Genomic DNA, 18,059 nt, shown 5'->3' on the forward strand with positions numbered 1-18,059 from the left:
CTGGGTTTTTACATGTATAGCAAATAATGGGGTTTTTTCTGTGGATGGCTTTGGAAATTCTTTTGAAAATCTTTTTTATTTTTAGGTTTTTGAAAACCTTTTCTGGATCTTCTAAAATTTTTTTCAGGAATAGGTTTAAAACTTTTCGATTGGATGGTCTTTTAGATTTCCTTGGATGACAAGCAGGAAGACCAAATTATTCAAGAAAGTTCCCAGATCGATACGATTTTGGGTTTTTTCACGAGCAAGTTTCCTTTGGATTTTATCATCTTGACAAATCTTCAGAGCAACCTTTTGGATGAAAGAGATGAGCTGGCCATAACTCAACTCATAGGGTATTATCCCGTTTGGAGTTAAGCTGCAAATTTTGTCTCTTACTTTATCTCCCAGGGATTTGGGAAGTACTGCAAGGAATTTTTCTTTCCAAAAGGATTGTTGACTGTCTTCTCTGGTATAGACTCTAGTAAGGAAGGTGTCCTTATACCATCGAAAGTCAGACAAAGTTTTTCACCTTAGATTGGAAAGTAATTCGGCAGAACGATCTTTCCAAAGAGATGGGTCACCAATGAAATGGCTGGCTATGGTAAAGATTAAGGTGTTAACTCCGTCATCACCAATTTTGGGTTCATTTTGATCATCAACTTTGATAGCAGAAAAGATTGAGTGTTTTTGGCTATCGAAAAGGTAGTTATCCCACCATCCTTTGAGTTAACCACTGAACCCAGAAACAATAACATTGGCTATTGCTTTTTCGGAGGTTTCATGGGCAGTCTGGTAAGCTGTGCCTACCATAGTCATATGCTGAAGCATACTCATGATGTTATATTTGGTTTTGTCGTCTATGTTCCATTCGTAAACATTATTGGCATTGAAGTTGACAAAACCTAGTTCTTTTTCTTCAAGAGCTAGATCCAGAGCAGATACTCGATTATAACCATGCATAGAGGGTTTGGTTAAACCCTTCCACTTGGTTAGAGAGTTGGTCATAATAGGGCTGACCTTGAGGGACGCCTTGCCAAAATTATCACTTTGCTCGGAGGAAGATTCATTGGAATCATGTCCAAGGGCATTAATGGCTTTGGATGAGCAAGTTTGAATACGAGAGGTAGATTCACCAGAGTTTGTAGGAGTTTCAGGGACAGTAGAAAGACGTTTTAGAAGTTGATCAATCCTTTGCATGACTTCTAAATCACTAGACTGTTGTTTTAAAATAGAGGTTTTAAGACTTTCTTTTGCTTTGCTACTTATTTTAAAAGGTTTGAAAAGGGGCTTTTCAATAGTTTTGGAAATAGAGGTTTCACTGTCTTCTCTGGTATGTTCATACCCTGGGTCGAGCTATCCGACCCGGGATGTTTAGCGACAAGGTGACCGACCTCTTCAGGTTAGACTATCCGACCTCTTCTCAAAGAGCTCGGCCGAATTACCAAGAAAGCCCAGATAAAGGGCCCGAATAGAGGAACACGACCCAAATCCAAAGGCAGCCCAAGCCAATGAAGATAAGGGCGGTTCCCATGAAGATAAGCTGACCTCACCCAAAGATAAGATAAGATAAGATAAGATAAGATAAGATAACTAACTTATCTTATCTAAAAAGGTCACTCCACACCTCTATAAATACACTAGAGCACCCAGGTATAACTCATACTCTGATTCTACTAAAAACCTGTTTAATACCCTTGCTAACTTAAGCATCAGAGTCCCTTGCAGGTACCACCACCCTCCGGTGACGAAGGATCAGTAGCATTGTTAGTCCAACAAGTCAAACACGACAGCTCCGACCGCCACGCACAAGCCGGACACGTCATCTCCGATCAGTACAGAAGATCTCATTCGAGATCTACCGACAGTTTCAGGTAACCCTCGGAACATTGGCGCCGTTGCCGGGAAACCTAGAAGTCATCCCATCACCATGGCGGACGATCATGACAACGACCACGATTCAGATCTAGAGGATAGAACGCCGCACAAAAATGCGGACACTACACCAAAGGTTACTCCTCAACTTAACAACAAAAAGAATTCTCCAAATGCGGGAGCCATGGAGGCACTTCAAGACCGTTTAAAACAACTTGAAGAAATATCCCTACATCAATAAGAGGCTGAGAAAGACCTACAAAGGGAAATAAGGCGACGCCGGGAATTGGAGGACAAACTCCTAAAACTCGAAGCCAATCTCAAGGCCAAAGCTAATCGATCCTCTCATGAGGATAGCTCCCGCAAGGACCAAGATCCATTCACCATGAAGATCATGAAGACCAAAATCCCGAAAGACTTTAAACTCCCAGATATGACTTTGTATGATGGCACTACAGATCCCGGCCATCATCTCAGCAATTTCAGAAGTAGAATGTACCTCACCGACGCCTCAGATGCAATTCGCTGCAAAGTCTTTCCAACTACTTTAACAAAGATAGCAATTAGATGGTTCGACAATCTACCTCCTAGGTCCATCTTAGGCTTTGACAACTTAGCCAAGAAGTTTCTGGCCAGATTCTCCATCCAGAAAGATAAGGTTAAGCACGCCTCAAGTCTATTAGGAATCAAGCAAGGAGATCGGAAAAATCTTCGCAACTACATGAAAAGATTCAACAAAACATGCCTAGACATACAAAGCCTACCAACAGAGGCTGCCATTATGGGCCTCATCAATGGCTTGCGAGAGGGACCTTTTAGCCAATCTATATCGAAAAAACACCCTACATCTCTGAACAAAGGGTAAGAACGAGCAGAGAAGTACATCAACATGGAGGAAAACTCTCGACTAGGAGAGACCTCAAAATCCGGATTCACCTATCCCTCCCGGGATAAGGATAAACAGTCCAAAAAGAAGGAATATCGACATAGGGAAAAAATCAAAAAATACCACAATTACACCCCCTCTTCGGGATGGATATCTACAGAGAAGTTTGCCACACTGAAAAAATACCCCCGGCTCGACCACTCAAAGGCAAAAAAGGAGGAAGAAATCGGACCGAATATTGTGAATACCATCGAATCCGTGGGCATTCCACCAGCGAATGTTTTGACTTAAAGAATAGAAAAACTAGTAAGAGAAGGAAAATTAGATCGATACCTGGCCACCCTGAACGATGAGCAAAGAAAAAGAAGATGGGACGAAGATGTCGGATGAACTAAGCGATCACCTCGTACACCAGAAAGACACGTCCACATGATACACAGCGGATTTGCGGGAGGAGGAATCTCCAAATCATCTCGCAAAAGATATCTTAAAGAAGTATATCATGTTGAGGGGAAGGAGGAAGCACCTGACATCCCCGCAATAACTTTCACCAAAGAAAACGCATCTGGTATCATCTCAGGACACGACAATCCCATGGTCATCACTATTATACTGGCAAATGCAAATCTCCACCGCACACTGATAGGTCGGACAATATTGAATCAGATCGACGCATTAGTCTCGACTCCACATCTATGCATGAAATTTCCAACTGCAGAATGGATAGCTACAATAAAAGCAGACCAAAAGACTGCACGCCGCTGTTACAACGAAAGTCTAAACCTCAGAGGCAGAGGAGAAGAATTCCACACAATCGAACTCGATGGAGTTCAGAGGCGGGAAGAACTCCGCCCACAACCCGAAGATGAAGTAGAGAAAGTCCAGATCGGAGACATCCCGGACAAAACAACCAATATTGAACGATTCTAAAAGGAGACATAAAAGAATCACTCGTACAATTCTTACGAGATAACATCGACATTTTTCCATGGAAGGCTGCAGACATGCCAGGCATAGACCCCAAATTAATGTGCCACAAGTTGGCCGTCTACCCAGGATCTCAGCCAGTACAACAAGGACGAAGAAAGCTCGGACCAGAACGATCCCAAGCTGTGAAAGAGCAGGTACACGCTCTACTGGAGGCAGGATTTATGATGAGCGGATAATTTGTACGCTTTTTGGCATTGTTTTTAGTATGTTTTTAGTATATTTGGTTGAGTTTTTAGTATATTCTTATTATTTTTTAGTTAAAATTCACTTTTCTGGACTTTACTATGAGTTTGTGTGTTTTTCTGTGATTTCAGGTATTTTCTGGCTGAAATTGAGGGACCTGAGCAAAAATCTGATTCAGAGACTGAAAAGGACTGCAGATGCTGTTGGATTCTGACCTCCCTGCACTCGAAGTGGATTCTTCGGAGCTACAGAAGCTCAATTGGCGCGCTCTCAACGGCGTTGGAAAGTAGACATCCTGGGCTTTCCAGCAATATATGATAGTCCATACTTTGCCCAAGATTTGATGGCCCAAACCGGCGTTCAAAGTCACCTTCAGATTTCCCAGCCTTAAACGCCGGAACTGGCACCAAAAGGGGAGTTAAACGCCCAAACTGGCACAAAAGCTGGCGTTTAACTCCAAGAAGAGTCTCTACACGAAAATGCTTCAATGCTCAGCCCAAGCACACACCAAGTGGGCCCGGAAGTGGATTTTTATGTCATTTACTCATCTTTGTAATTCTTAAGCTACTAGTTCCCTATAAGTAGGACCTTTTACTATTCTATTCTCATCTTGGTTCTTCTGGTTCCCTCTCTGGGGCCGAAACCAATGATCACTCTTGTTCTTATGTATTTTCAATGGTGGAGTTTCTACACACCATAGATTAAGGTGTGGAGCTCTGCTGTACCTCGAGTATTAATGCAATTACTATTGTTCTTCTATTCAATTCCGCTTGTTCTTGTTCCAAGATATCACTTGTTCTTCAACTTGATGAATGTGATGATCCGTGACACTCATCATCATTCTCACCTATAAACGTGTGACTGACAACCACCTCCGTTCTACCTTAGATTGGGTGAATATCTCTTGGATTCCTGATACACGATGCATGGTTGATCGCCTGACAACCGAGCGCTCGCCTGACAAACGAGCCAGCCATTCCGTGAGATCAGAGTCTTCGTGGTATAAGCAAGAACTGATGGCGGCATTCAAGAGAATCCAGAAGGTCTAACCTTGTCTGTGGTATTCTGAGTAGGATTCAATGATTGAATGACTGTGACGTGCTTCAAACTCCTGAGGGCGGGGCGTTAGTGACAGACGCAAAAGAATCACTGGATTCTATTCCGGCCTGATTGAGAACCGACAGATGGATAGCCATGCCGTGACAGGGTGCGTTGAACATTTCCACTGAGAGGATGGGAGGTAGCCATTGACAACGGTGAAACCCTTGCATAAGCTTGCCATGGAAAGGAGTAAGAAGGATTGGATGAAGATAGTAGGAAAGCAGAGAGACGGAAGGGACAAAGCATCTTCATACGCTTATCTGAAGTTCTCACCAATGGAATACATAAGTATCTCTATCTTTATCTTTATGTTTTATTCATCATCTATACCCATTTGAGTCTGCCTGACTAAGATTTACAAGGTGACCATAGCTTGCTTCATACCAACAATCTCCGTGGGATCGACCCTTACTCGCGTAAGGTTTATTACTTGGACGACCCAGTGCACTTGCTGGTTAGTTGTGCGAAGTTGTAGTGATCACAATTTCGTGCACCAAGTTTTTGGCGCCGTTGCCGGGGATTGTTTCGTGTATGGACAACTGACGGTTCATCTTGTTGCTTAGATTAGGTAATTTTTTTTCAGAATTTCTTTAAAAATGAATTCTAGAGTTTCATGATGATCTGTTGAAATCTGGCTGGCTGAGAAGCCATGTCTAATCTTATTGGACCGAGGTTTCAACTTATCATCACAAGAGCTAGTTGATTTCTATCAACCTTGCTGTTGAAGCAATGATCTGCTAAGGCTTGGCTGGCCATTGGCCATGTCTAGTGTTTTGGACCGGAGCTTTCTTTGAAAGCTTGGCTGGCTGTGAAGCCATGTCTAATTCCTGGACTGGAGTCTTAGACTAGCATTGCAATGATTCCTGGAATTCTCATTAAGAATTCTGAAACCTTTATTTTCTTTTTTTTCATATAATTTTCGAAAAAGCACAAAAAAAAATTTATAAAAATCATAAAAACCAAAAATATTTTATGTTTCTTGTTTGAGTCCAATGTCTCATTTTAAGTTTGGTGTCTTGCATGCATGGTTTATTTGATCTTGGTTCTATTTTCAAGTCAATAGTACAGGGAACTGAAGATTCAAAACATGCAGCAGAGGAATTACACAGAAAAAGCTGGGCGTTCAAAACGGCCAGTGAAGAAGGACAGACTGGCGTTTAAACGCCAGCCAGGGTGCCTGGTTGGGCGTTTAACGCCCAAAAGGGTAGTGCATTGGGCGTTAAACGCCAGAATGTGCACCATTCTGGGCGTTTAACGCCAGGATGGCACAAGAGGGAAGATTCTGTTTTTAATTCAGATTTTTTTTCAAGTTTTCAAAGTTTTTCAAAATCAAATCTTTTTCAAATCAAATCTTTTCAATCAAATGTTTTCAAAATCAATTTCTCTCCTTTTTCAAAGATACTTGTTAACAATTAATGATTTGATTGCACATTTTAAGTATGTTGCCTTTTCTGCTGAGAGAGGTTTAATGTTTGAATCATATCTTTTCTTGTTAGGCAAGTCATTAATTTTTTTAAATCAAATCTTTTTAAATTGTTTTTCAAATCATATCTTTTCAATCATATCTTTTTAAAAGCATAATTTTTCAAACATATCTTTTTAATCACATCTTTTTCAAAAATAGTTTTCAATCATATTTTTTTCAAAATCTTTTTCAAAAATTACTTGATTTCTTTCCCACTCTTGGTTTTCGAAAATCAATTAAAGTTTTTCAAAATGATTTTAAAATCTTCTTAATTTAATTTTCGAAAAATCTCTTCCCCTCTTCTCACATCCTTCTATTTATGGAGTACCACCCCTCCTCAATGCACAATTCGAACTCTATCTCACTTAGTTCGAATTCTCTACTTCTTCCTTCTATTTTTCTTTTCCTCTGACACTTCAAGGAATCTCTATACTGTGACATAGAGGATTCCATATTTTCTTGTTCTCTTCTCTTTCATATGAGCAGGAACAAAGACAAAGGCATTCTTGTTGAAGCTGACCCTGAACCTGAAAGGACCTTGAAGCGAAAGCTAAGAGAAGCTAAGGCACAACTCTCTGTAGAGGACCTAACAGAAATCTTCAGGGAAGAAGAACCCATGGCAGCCGAAAACAACAACAATGCAAGGAAGGTGCTGGGTGACTTTACTGCACCTACTCCCGACTTCTATGGGAGAAGCATCTCTATCCCTGCCATTGGAGCAAACAACTTTGAGCTTAAGCCTCAATTAGTTTCTCTAATGCAACAGAATTGCAAGTTCCATGGACTTCCATTGGAAGATCCTCATCAGTTCTTAGCTGAATTCTTGCAAATCTATGACACTGTCAAGACTAATGGGGTTTACCCAGAGGTCTACAGACTTATGCTATTCCCTTTTGCTGTAAGAGACAGAGCTAGAATATGGTTGGACTCACAACCTAAAGAAAGCCTGAACTCTTGGGAAAAGCTAGTCAATGCCTTCTTGGCAAAGTTCTTTCCACCTCAAAAATTGAGTAAGCTTAGAGTGGAAGTCCAAACCTTCAGACAGAAGGAAGGTGAATCCCTCTATGAAGCTTGGGAAAGATACAAACAATTAATCAGAAAATGTCCTTCTGACATGCTTTCTGAATGGAGCATCATAGGTATTTTCTATGATGGTCTCTCTGAACTATCCAAGATGTCTTTGGATAGCTCTGCTGGAGGATCTCTTCATCTGAAGAAGACGCCTACAGAAGCTCAAGAACTAATTGAAATGGTTACAAATAACCAATTCATGTACACTTCTGAAAGGAATCCTGTGAACAATGGGACTAATCAGAAGAAAGGAGTTCTTGAGATTGATACTCTGAATGCCATATTAGCTCAGAACAAGATATTGACTCAACAAGTCAATTTGATTTCTCAAAGTCTGTCTGGAATGCAAAATGCACCAAGCAGTACTAAGGATGCTTCATCTGAAGAAGAAGCCTATGATCCTGAGAACCCTTCAATGGAAGAGGTGAATTACCTAGGAGAACCCTATGGAAACACCTATAATTCTTCATGGAGAAATCATCCAAATTTCTCATGGAAGGATCAACAGAGACCTCAACAAGGTTTCAACAACAATAATGGTGGAAAAAACAGGTTTAGCAATGGCAAGCCTTTTCCATCATCTTCTCAGCAACAGACAGAGAATTCTAAGCAGAACAACTCTGACTTAGCAACCATGGTCTCTGATCTAATTAAAACCACTCAAAGTTTCATGACTGAAACAAGGTCCTCCATTAGGAATTTGGAGGCACAAGTGGGACAGCTGAGCAAGAAAATTACTGAACTCCCTCCTAGTACTCTTCCAAGCAATACAGAAGAAAATCCAAAAGGAGAGTGCAAGGCCATCAACATGGCCGAATTTGGAGAGGAAGGAGAGGCAGTGAACGCCACTGAGGAAGACCTCAATGGACGTCCACTGGCCTCCACTGAGTTCCCCAATGAGGAACCATGGGAATCTGAGGCTCAAAATGAGACCATAGAGATTCCATTGGACTTACTTCTGCCTTTCATGAGCTCTGATGAGTATTCTTCCTCTGAAGAGGATGAGTATGTCACTGAAGAGCAAGTTGCTAAATACCTTGGAGCAATCATGAAGCTAAATGACAAGTTATTTGGTAATGAGACTTGGGAGAACGAACCTTCTTTGCTCACCAAAGAACTGGATGACTTGTCTAGGCAGAGATTACCTCAAAAGAGATAAGATCCTGGGAAGTTTTCAATACCTTGTACCATAGGCACCATGACCTTCAAGAAGGCTCTGTGTGACTTAGGGTCAAGTGTAAACCTCATGCCTCTCTCTGTAATGGAGAAGCTAGGGATCTTTGAGGTACAAGCTGCAAGAATCTCACTAGAGATGGCAGACAATTCAAGAAAACAAGCTTATGGACTTGTAGAGGATGTTTTGGTGAAGATTGAAGACCATTACATCCCTGCTGATTTCATAGTCCTAGAGACTGGGAAATGCATGGATGAATCCATCATCCTTGGCAGACCCTTCCTAGCCACAGCTACGGCTGTGATTGATGTTGATGGAGGTGAACTGATCATTCAAGTGAATGAAGAATCCTTTGTGTTTAAGGCTCAAGGATATCCCTCTGTCACCATGGAGAGGAAGCATGAAGAGCTTCTCTCAAAACAGAGTCAAACAGAGCCCCCACAGTCAAACTCTAAGTTTGGTGTTGGAAGGCCACAACCAAACTCTAAGTTTGGTGTTGAACCCCCACATTCAAACTCTAAGTTTGGTGTTGGGAGGTTCCAACATTGCTCTGAGTATCTGTGAGGCTCCATGAGAGCCCACTGTCAAGCTACTGACATTAAAGAAGTGCTTGTTGGGAGGCAACCCAATGTTATATTTTATCTATTTTTCTTTGTTATTTTATGTTTTCTGTAGGTTGATGATCATGAGAAGTCACAAAATCAATTGAAAAAGCAAAAACAGAATGAAAAACAGGAAGAAAAACAGCACACCCTGGAGGAAGAACCTACTGGCGTTTAAACGCCAGTAAGGCTAGCAGGTGGGCGTTTAACGCCCAGTCTGGCACCACTCTGGGCGTTTAACGCCAGAAAGGGGCACCAGACTTGCGTTAAACGCCAGGAAAGGGCAAGAACCTGGCGTTAAACGCCAAAAATGGGCACCAGCCCGGCGTTTAACGCCAGAATTGGCTCAAAACGCATTTTTACATGCCATTTGGTGCAGGGATGACTTTTCCTTGACACCTCAGGATCTGTGGACCCCACAGGATCCCCACCAACCCCACCACCCTCTCTCTTCTTCACCCATTCACCAATCACCTCAACCACTCTTCCCCAAAAACCCTTCACCTATCAAATCCCATCTTTCTCTTCACCACTCACATCCATCCTTCCTAAAACCCCACCTACCTCAACATTCAAATTCAAACCACTTTCCCTCCCAAACCCACCCATAATGGCCGAACCCTACCCCTCCCCTCACCCCTATATAAACCCTTCTTTACTCCTTCATTTTCACACACCCTAAACACTACTTCTTCACCTTTTGACCGAACCACAAAGCCATCTCCCTCTCCTCTATTTCTTCTTCTTCTACTCTCTTCTTTCTTCTTTTGCTCGAGGACGAGCAAACCTTTTAAGTTTGGTGTGGTAAAAGCATTGCTTTTTGTTTTTCCATAACCATTTATGGCATCCAAGGCCGGAGAAACCTTTAGAAAGAGGAAAGGGAAGGCAAAATCTTTCACCTCCGAGTCATGGGAGATGGAGAGATTCATCTCAAGGGTGCATCAAGACCACTTCTATGAAATTGTGGCCATGAAGAAGGTGATCCATGAGGTCCCTTTCAAACTCAAAAAGGGTCAACTTTGATCAAAGGTTGGACCAAGTCCTCACAGACATTTGTGAAGAGGGCGCTCAATGGAAGAGAGATTCAAAAGGAAAGCCGGTTCAACTGAGAAGGCATGACCTCAAGCCCGTCACTAAGAAAAGGAAGGAGCAAACAAGAGACCCCACTCATCATGAAATCCCTGAGATGCCTCAAGGGATGCACTTTCCTCCACAAGACTATTGGGAGCAAATTAACACCTCCCTAGGAGAATTGAGTTCCAACATGGGACAACTAAGGGTGGAGCACCAAGAACACTCCATTCTCCTCCATGAAATTAGAGAAGATCAAAAAATCATGAGAGAAGAGCAACAAAGACAAGGAAGAGACATTGAGGAGCTCAAACACTCCATAAGACCTTCAAGAGGAAGAACAAGCCGCCATCATTGAGGTGGACCCGTTCTTTAATCTCCTTGTTCTTTATTTTCTTATTTTTCGAATTTTTATGCTTATGTTTGTCCATGTTAGTGTCTTATGATCATTAGTGTCTTAGTGTCTATGCCTTAAAGTTATGAATGTCCTATGAATCCATCACCTTTCTTAAATGAAAAATGTTTTAATCACAAAAGAACAAGAAGTACAGGATTTCGAATTCATCTTTAAAACTAGCTTAATTAGTTTGATGTGGTGGCAATACTTTTTGTTTTCTGAATGTATGCTTGAACAGTGCATGTGTCTTTTGAATTTGTGGTTCATGAATGTTGGCTCTTGAAAGAATGATGAAAAAGGAGACATGTTACTGAGGATCTGAAAAATCATAAAAATGATTCTTGAAGCAAGAAAAAGCAGTGAATACAAAAAAAAAAAAGAAGGAGAAAAACGAAAAAGAAAAAAAAAGGGGAGAAAGAAAAAGAAAGAAATAAAGTTGTGATCCAAGGCAAAAAGAGTGTGCTTAAGAACCCTGGACACCTCTAATTGGGGACTTTAGCAAAGCTGAGTCACAATCTGAAAAGGTTCACCCAATTATGTGTCTGTGGCATGTATGTATCCGGTGGTAATACTGGAAAACAGAGTGCTTTGGGCCACGGCCAAGACTCAATAAGTAGCTGTGTTCAAGAATCATCATACTTAACTAGGAGAATCAATAACACTATCTGGATTCTGAGTTCCTAAAGAAGCCAATCATTCTGAATTTCAAAGGATAAAGTGAGATGCCAAAACTGTTCGGAGGCAAAAAGCTACTAGTCCCGCTCATCTAATTTGGAGCTAAGTTTCATTGATAATTTGGAGTCTATAGTATATTCTCTTCTTTTTATCTTATTTGATTTTTTTGTTGCTTGAGGACAAGCAACAATTTAAGTTTGGTGTTGTGATGAGCGGATAATTTATACGCTTTTTGGCATTGTTTTTAGTATGTTTTTAGTATATTTGGTTGAGTTTTTAGTATATTCTTATTAGTTTTTAGTTAAAATTCACTTTTCTGGACTTTACTATGAGTTTGTGTGTTTTTCTGTGATTTCAGGTATTTTCTGGCTGAAATTGAGGGACCTGAGCAAAAATCTGATTCAGAGACTGAAAAGGACTGCAGATGCTGTTGGATTCTGACCTCCCTGAACTCGAAGTGGATTTTCTGGAGCTACAGAAGCCCAATTGGCGCGCTCTCAACGGCGTTGGAAAGTAGACATCCTGGGCTTTCCAGCAATATATGATAGTCCATACTTTGCCCAAGATTTGATGGCCCAAACCGGCGTTCAAAGTCACCTTCAGATTTCCCAGCGTTAAACGCCGGAACTGGCACCAAAATGGGAGTTAAACGCCCAAACTGGCACAAAAGCTGGCGTTTAACTCCAAGAAGAGTCTCTACACGAAAATGCTTCAATGCTCAGCCCAAGCACACACCAAGTGGGCCCGGAAGTGGATTTTTATGTCATTTACTCATCTTTGTAATTCTTAAGCTACTAGTTCCCTATAAGTAGGACCTTTTACTATTGTATTCTCATCTTGGTTCTTCTGGTTCCCTCTTGATGACATGTCATCATATACCCATTTTCTATGCTTTTTCATACAAGAAATTGATGATTTGTGCTTAAATATTGAATGCTTTTTGTACTTAAATGATATATTTTCTTGATATTTTAATTTTATAAATCTTGTAGGAAATAAGAAGAAAAAGAAGCAAAGAAGCACAAAAAAAGGAGAAAAAAAGAGCTTTGGGGTACACTTTGAAGTTGGGGTACACTTTGGAGCCTTAGGCCACGCTTTTAAAAGCGTGGCCCATGACCAAATCAAGGAAGGAAGCAGCCAGCACGCACACTGCCCTGCCCTTGCCAAGGGCAGAATCGTGATGCACATTGAGGATTGGAAGCAAGAATTTCGCTAAGGTAAAATCTGGCCGCACACAGCATGACCATGCCTACTTCAAAGGGCTATAACTTGAGCTACAGACGTCCAATTGATGTGCTTCCAGTTGCGTTGGAAAGCTGACATTCAGAGCTTTCCAACGATATATAGAAATCCATATTTGGCGCACAATTGGGGCAGGAACGAGAGGCATCTTTAAGGGCCAAAATAAGCAAAAAGAAGCCAAGGAAAATGATGTAGCGTGTTTGCCTCCTCCGTGATTCGAACTTGGGACGTGAAGGAAGGAACATTGCCCTGCCCTTGGCGCGGGCAGGGCAGCATTTGGATGGCACAAGAACTTGGCGCACCAAGCAACAAATTTGGCGCACCAATTTCCTCCCCTGGCAGCACCAAGCGCGCGCACTCCTCAATCCTGGCGCATCAAACTCTTCCTGCCCTGCCCTTGGCGCGGGCAGGGCAGCCTCTCACGCACCACGCCACGCCAGACTTGCACCAATGGCGCACCAAACTCGCACCATGCCGCACCAAGCTCCCGCACCATGCATCAATTTTCTGCCCTGCCCTCCACAAGGGCAGGGCAGCCTCCTGGGAGCACATGGGCCAAAAATTCAACCAAAATTTCATTTAAATTCAATTCCTCTCCAAATTGAATCAAGGCCAACCAAACCCATTTCTCCTCAAATCCAAAGCAAGCAAAGCCCACATCATCACTCAAAGGCACATGGATCAATTAAATTAGGATTTTCATTTTTGTAATTTGTTTTAATTTCATTTTCATTTTTCATTTTGTAAAGCCTATATAAAGGCATCAATTCCATCTTTGTAGAGAGAGCTCTTCCTTATTTTTCTTCTGTCTTAAATTTGGGATTGAGAGTGAAGGAATTCTGTTTCATTCTTGATCTAAGATTGCTCTTTGTTATTTTTCTGCATAATTCAGTGAATTGAGTTTTGGATCCAAGTTTTTCTCTACGGCTTTCATCTTCCTTTCTTCTTCAATTTGTCTTCTACTTTGATCAAGGAAGGGTTTGAGATCTAGACTTGTTTTCTAGTCTCATTGATTCCCTGAGATCAAATTTATTTTGAAATTAAGTTGAGTTCTTGGCTGCTTTTCTATTTTTACTGTTCCATTGGCTTTCAATTTACTTTCAAGCAATTTAATTCTTCTGCACTTGTTCTTTATTTTAGATTTCTGTTCATGATCCCAATTTCCTTTCCTGCATTCTGCACTTTCACATCTTTGTTCACATTGAGCTTGATTTAATTTTCTGCACATTTACATTTTCTGCAATTTAAATTTCTAGTTGCTTAATCTACTGCTCTCTTTAATTTCTGCAATCCCACATCCCTGACCCATTTAAGATTCAAGCAATTTACATTTCTTGTCATTTAAGTTTTTGCAATTTACATTGATTTTTCTTTAAGCTTCCTGCCTATTTACATTCTACACTTTAAGTTCATTGCTATTTACATTTTGCTGCCACAATTCTCACTTAAATGTTAGCTTGACTAAACTAATCACCCACTAAAGTTGCTTGATCCATCAATCCCTGTGGGATCGACCTCACTCTTGTGAGTTATTATTACTTGATGCGACCCGGTACACTTGCCGGTTGGATTTGTGTGTTGGAAATTCGTTTTTCCACAAAAACACCATCAAGTTTTTGGCGCCGTTGCCGGGGATTGATTAGATCAACAATGATTAAGTGGGTGAGAAGTCTAGATCAAGCATTTTCTTTGTTTTTGTTCTCTGTTCTAAGTTGAAACCAAGGTGTTTGAGTTTTTGCCTCACTAAGAAATTCTGTCTCTGTGACATGACTTTCAATTTTCAATGGTGTTGTGTTTTGCAAAATTCAAATGGAGTTCACCTCATCTTTTAGTCAAACAAACTTCATGGGATATTGCCCGCCATCACAATATGATTCAGTTCAGTATCCTAATTATGGTTGGGAATATCACCAGGAAGACACAAATTCTGAGCACTCCAATCCATGGAGGTTTGCTTCAGAACCCCAAGATGAGCAAGAGAATTATGAGGGATACCAACCACCACCACAAAATGATTCATATCATTATCCTCATGATGGATGGGAGTATCACCAAGAAACTGCAAATTCTGAGCAGTCAAATCACATGAAAAATTATCCACCCTTACTTCCCAGTTTCTCATTTCAAAATTCTTCATCATTTGATTATGCCTCAACACAAAATTCCCTCCAAGATCCATACAACTCATCTCACCAACCACAAAATTACTCTCAACCTTATCCTTTGAGCTAGTGGCTGAGGATCCCTTCAAAAGTCCAGAGAATTATTGGAAAGACAAGAACAAATTATGGAAGAACAAAACAACGCTGGACAGAACAAGAATTCCTCCTCAAGAAAACAGAAGGGCATGTAGAGCAAAGGAAGATTCATTCAGGATCACCAAGTTTTAAGGATGAGGAACAATCTGTGAGTGAAGAAGAGGAAGAAGAGGTTCCTATATCAATTGAAATTTCAATGGAGGAAGAGCAAGATGAGGAGGCTACTGTATCAAGTGAACTTTCAATGAAGAACAAGGTGGTTGAAAATGAAATTGCACTTGAGATGACAAGGGAACATGAAGACTCACAACTCTCACAAACTTTCCTGACCCAACAACTCTCAACACTTGAATCCATGATTGAAAGGTATGAAGAGGAGATGAAGAAAGCTTGGGAAGATCAACAAACCTCCTCCATGAAAGAGCTACTAAAGCAAATGTTGAGTGTAAAAGAGGAAGGGGAAGAACAAGCTAGTGAGGAGGACAATCAAGAACGTCCAAACTCAAGGGAAACAGAGAGGCTCATGAAGGACAAGCTCATGGAACCACCAATTCAAAAAGCTCTGGATGAATATGAAACTCCAATAATCACACAGCAACCAAGTATTGAATCCAAAGAAGTGAGGGCAACTAACAAGAACACCAATTCTGTCCCTAAGTCAGCAAGCAAGCTCAACCAAGCCAATTTCAAAAGAAAGCTTGCTGAGAGGAAACCAAGAAAGGGGACAAGAGCTGAAACTTCTCCCCCTTTGAAGTCATTCCTCTTAACCAATTGAAAGAAGAGGAAGAAAGTGAAGAACAACATGTCAAGCTAATGACACTAAAAGAGCACTTGTTGGGAGGTAACCCAACCGTAGGTATAATTTCTTCTCTGCTTTGTTTTGGTTCTTTACTTTGTTTAAATTCAATAAATGGGCATATGGTTACATTTTAAGTTTGGTGTTGTCTTGCAACAACTTGTTTTCAATCTTTTTGGATGATTGCATCAAATCAAAAATGGAAGTGACATACTAAGATTCTAAGTTTGGTGTGCCACTTAATTCTCTATGCAATTCATTCAAGCAACACCACTTGTTTACATAATCATAATGCCGTTGCAGTGTTATTTTTTTAGTTAGACAATTTTAGTTTACTTGATTGTTTTATTCATTTACTTGTTTTTAATGCTTTCTTTTGTCAAATTGTGTTTGTTAATACATCACCAAGAGATCCTTATTCATGACAATTCTTGGCTTGGTGATTGTATTTAACATATAACAGTTTCTTTTGTTTAGTTTTAATTCAAATAAATTGACATATGGTTGTATTCTAAGTTTGGTGTTGCTATGCAACAAAATTTGGTTCCTGTTCATACCCTGACCGAGCTCTCCAAACTCGGGAAGTTCGCAGAAGGTCCGACCTCGTCCCAAAGGCCCACGCCTAAGGTCGGACCTCGGACAAATAAAGAAGAAGGCCCATCAAAAGGAACGAAGCCCAAAACCTAAAGGCCGAAAAAGGCCTAGGAAAGGCGGTTCCACAAAAGATAGAGATAAGACTCCCAAAGATAAGATAAGATAAGAATATCTTATCCAGGGAAGATCACGACCAACCACTATAAATACACTGGAGCACCCAGGTATAACTCATACTCTAATTCTACTCAATATCTGCTTGGACCCATGCTAACTTAAGCATCGGAGTGTCATTGCAGGTACAACCCCCAGCCGTTCAGCACACCAAGCTCGGGTCACGGAACCCCTACCTCGGGTCTTGCCAGACGACCGAGCTACAACGTTTCAGGTAACCCTCGGAACATTGGCGCCGTTGCCGGGGAACTGGAAGTCATCCCTTTACCATGGCGGACAACCCTACAAAACCACGCTACATCAGAACAAGAAGAGGAAATTGACACGGAGAACGACCGGACAGCCCTCTATCACCACGCACTCCAGGAGGAAACAACAGAATCGCCCAAAACATCACTTCAAACAAAAATCCACAAAATCCCGAAAAAGAAGAGAGCTCAGAAAAATCCACAAAATCCCGAAAAAGAAGAGAGCTCAGAAATTCTAGAAGCAGTACGGGCACAGCAAAACCGACTGAAACAACTCGAAGAGGACATAAAAAGCAGAAAGAAATGAACAAGATTTGAGAAGGGAAGCTCGCAAGCGCAGAGTTAGAAGAAAAGCTGCGGAAGATAGAGGCCGAGTTGAAAGACCGGACGGAACGCGGCACCACCCCCGAAAACAACCATGATCCCTTCACGCAAGAGATCATGAAGGAGAAGGTACCGCGAAACTTCAAACCACCTGATATGGATCTCTACGACGCACCACCGACCCAAGTCACCACCTCAGCAACTTCCGAAGCAGAATGTACCTGGTCGACGCCTCCGACGCGATTCGGTGCAAGCCTTCCCCACCACTCTCACCAAGTCGGCCATGAAGTGGTTCGACAACCTGCCACCAGGATCAATCTCCAGCTTCGAGGACCTAACCAAAAAATTCCTAACAAGGTTCTCTATTCAAAAGGACAAGGCAAAACATGCCCCCAGTCTACTCGGATCAAACAGGGTAACCAAGAAACTCTCCGAGAATACATGGAGCGATTCAACAAAGCCTGCCTGGACATACAACACTTGCCCACTGAAGCAGCCATCATGGGACTAGCAAACGGCCTAAAAGAAGGACCATTCAGCCAATCCCTATCCAAACGATACCCGACCTCCTTATACGAGGTGCAAGAGCGGCAGAAAAATATATCAACATGGAGGAAACCTCCCAGCTAAGAGACTCTCCTAGGAAGGAATCAACCTACCCACTCCGAGACCGAGATCGAGAACAGAAAAAGAAAGAAGAGTCCAACTCGGACAAACCACGGAAGTACCATAGCTACACTCCCCTCCGAGTTTCCCCTGGTAGACGTCTACAGAGAAGTATGCCACACCGAAAAAATCCCACCGCCCCGACCTTTAAAACACAAGAGAGCGGGGAGAAATCGGTCCGAATACTGTGAATACCACAAGCTCTACGGTCATTCTACTAATGACTGCCACGACCTGAAGAATGTTATAGAAAAGCTAGCCAGAGAAGGAAAACTCGACAGATACATA

At 41.5% G+C, this 18,059-nt stretch overlaps 1 non-coding gene across 1 annotated transcript; it reads right to left on the reverse strand.

Annotated features, from left to right (window-relative positions):
- Positions 1-7,491: 7,491 nt before the first annotated feature.
- LOC130959659 (small nucleolar RNA R71) lies at positions 7,492-7,599 on the reverse strand. Its single transcript, XR_009078729.1, has one exon. It is a non-coding gene; the product is annotated as a small nucleolar RNA R71 (small nucleolar RNA).
- Between the last annotated feature and the right edge of the window lie 10,460 nt (positions 7,600-18,059).

Source organism: Arachis stenosperma, chromosome 10 (genome assembly GCF_014773155.1).
Source record: "Arachis stenosperma cultivar V10309 chromosome 10, arast.V10309.gnm1.PFL2, whole genome shotgun sequence".
NCBI classification, from domain to species: Eukaryota; Viridiplantae; Streptophyta; class Magnoliopsida; order Fabales; family Fabaceae; genus Arachis; species Arachis stenosperma.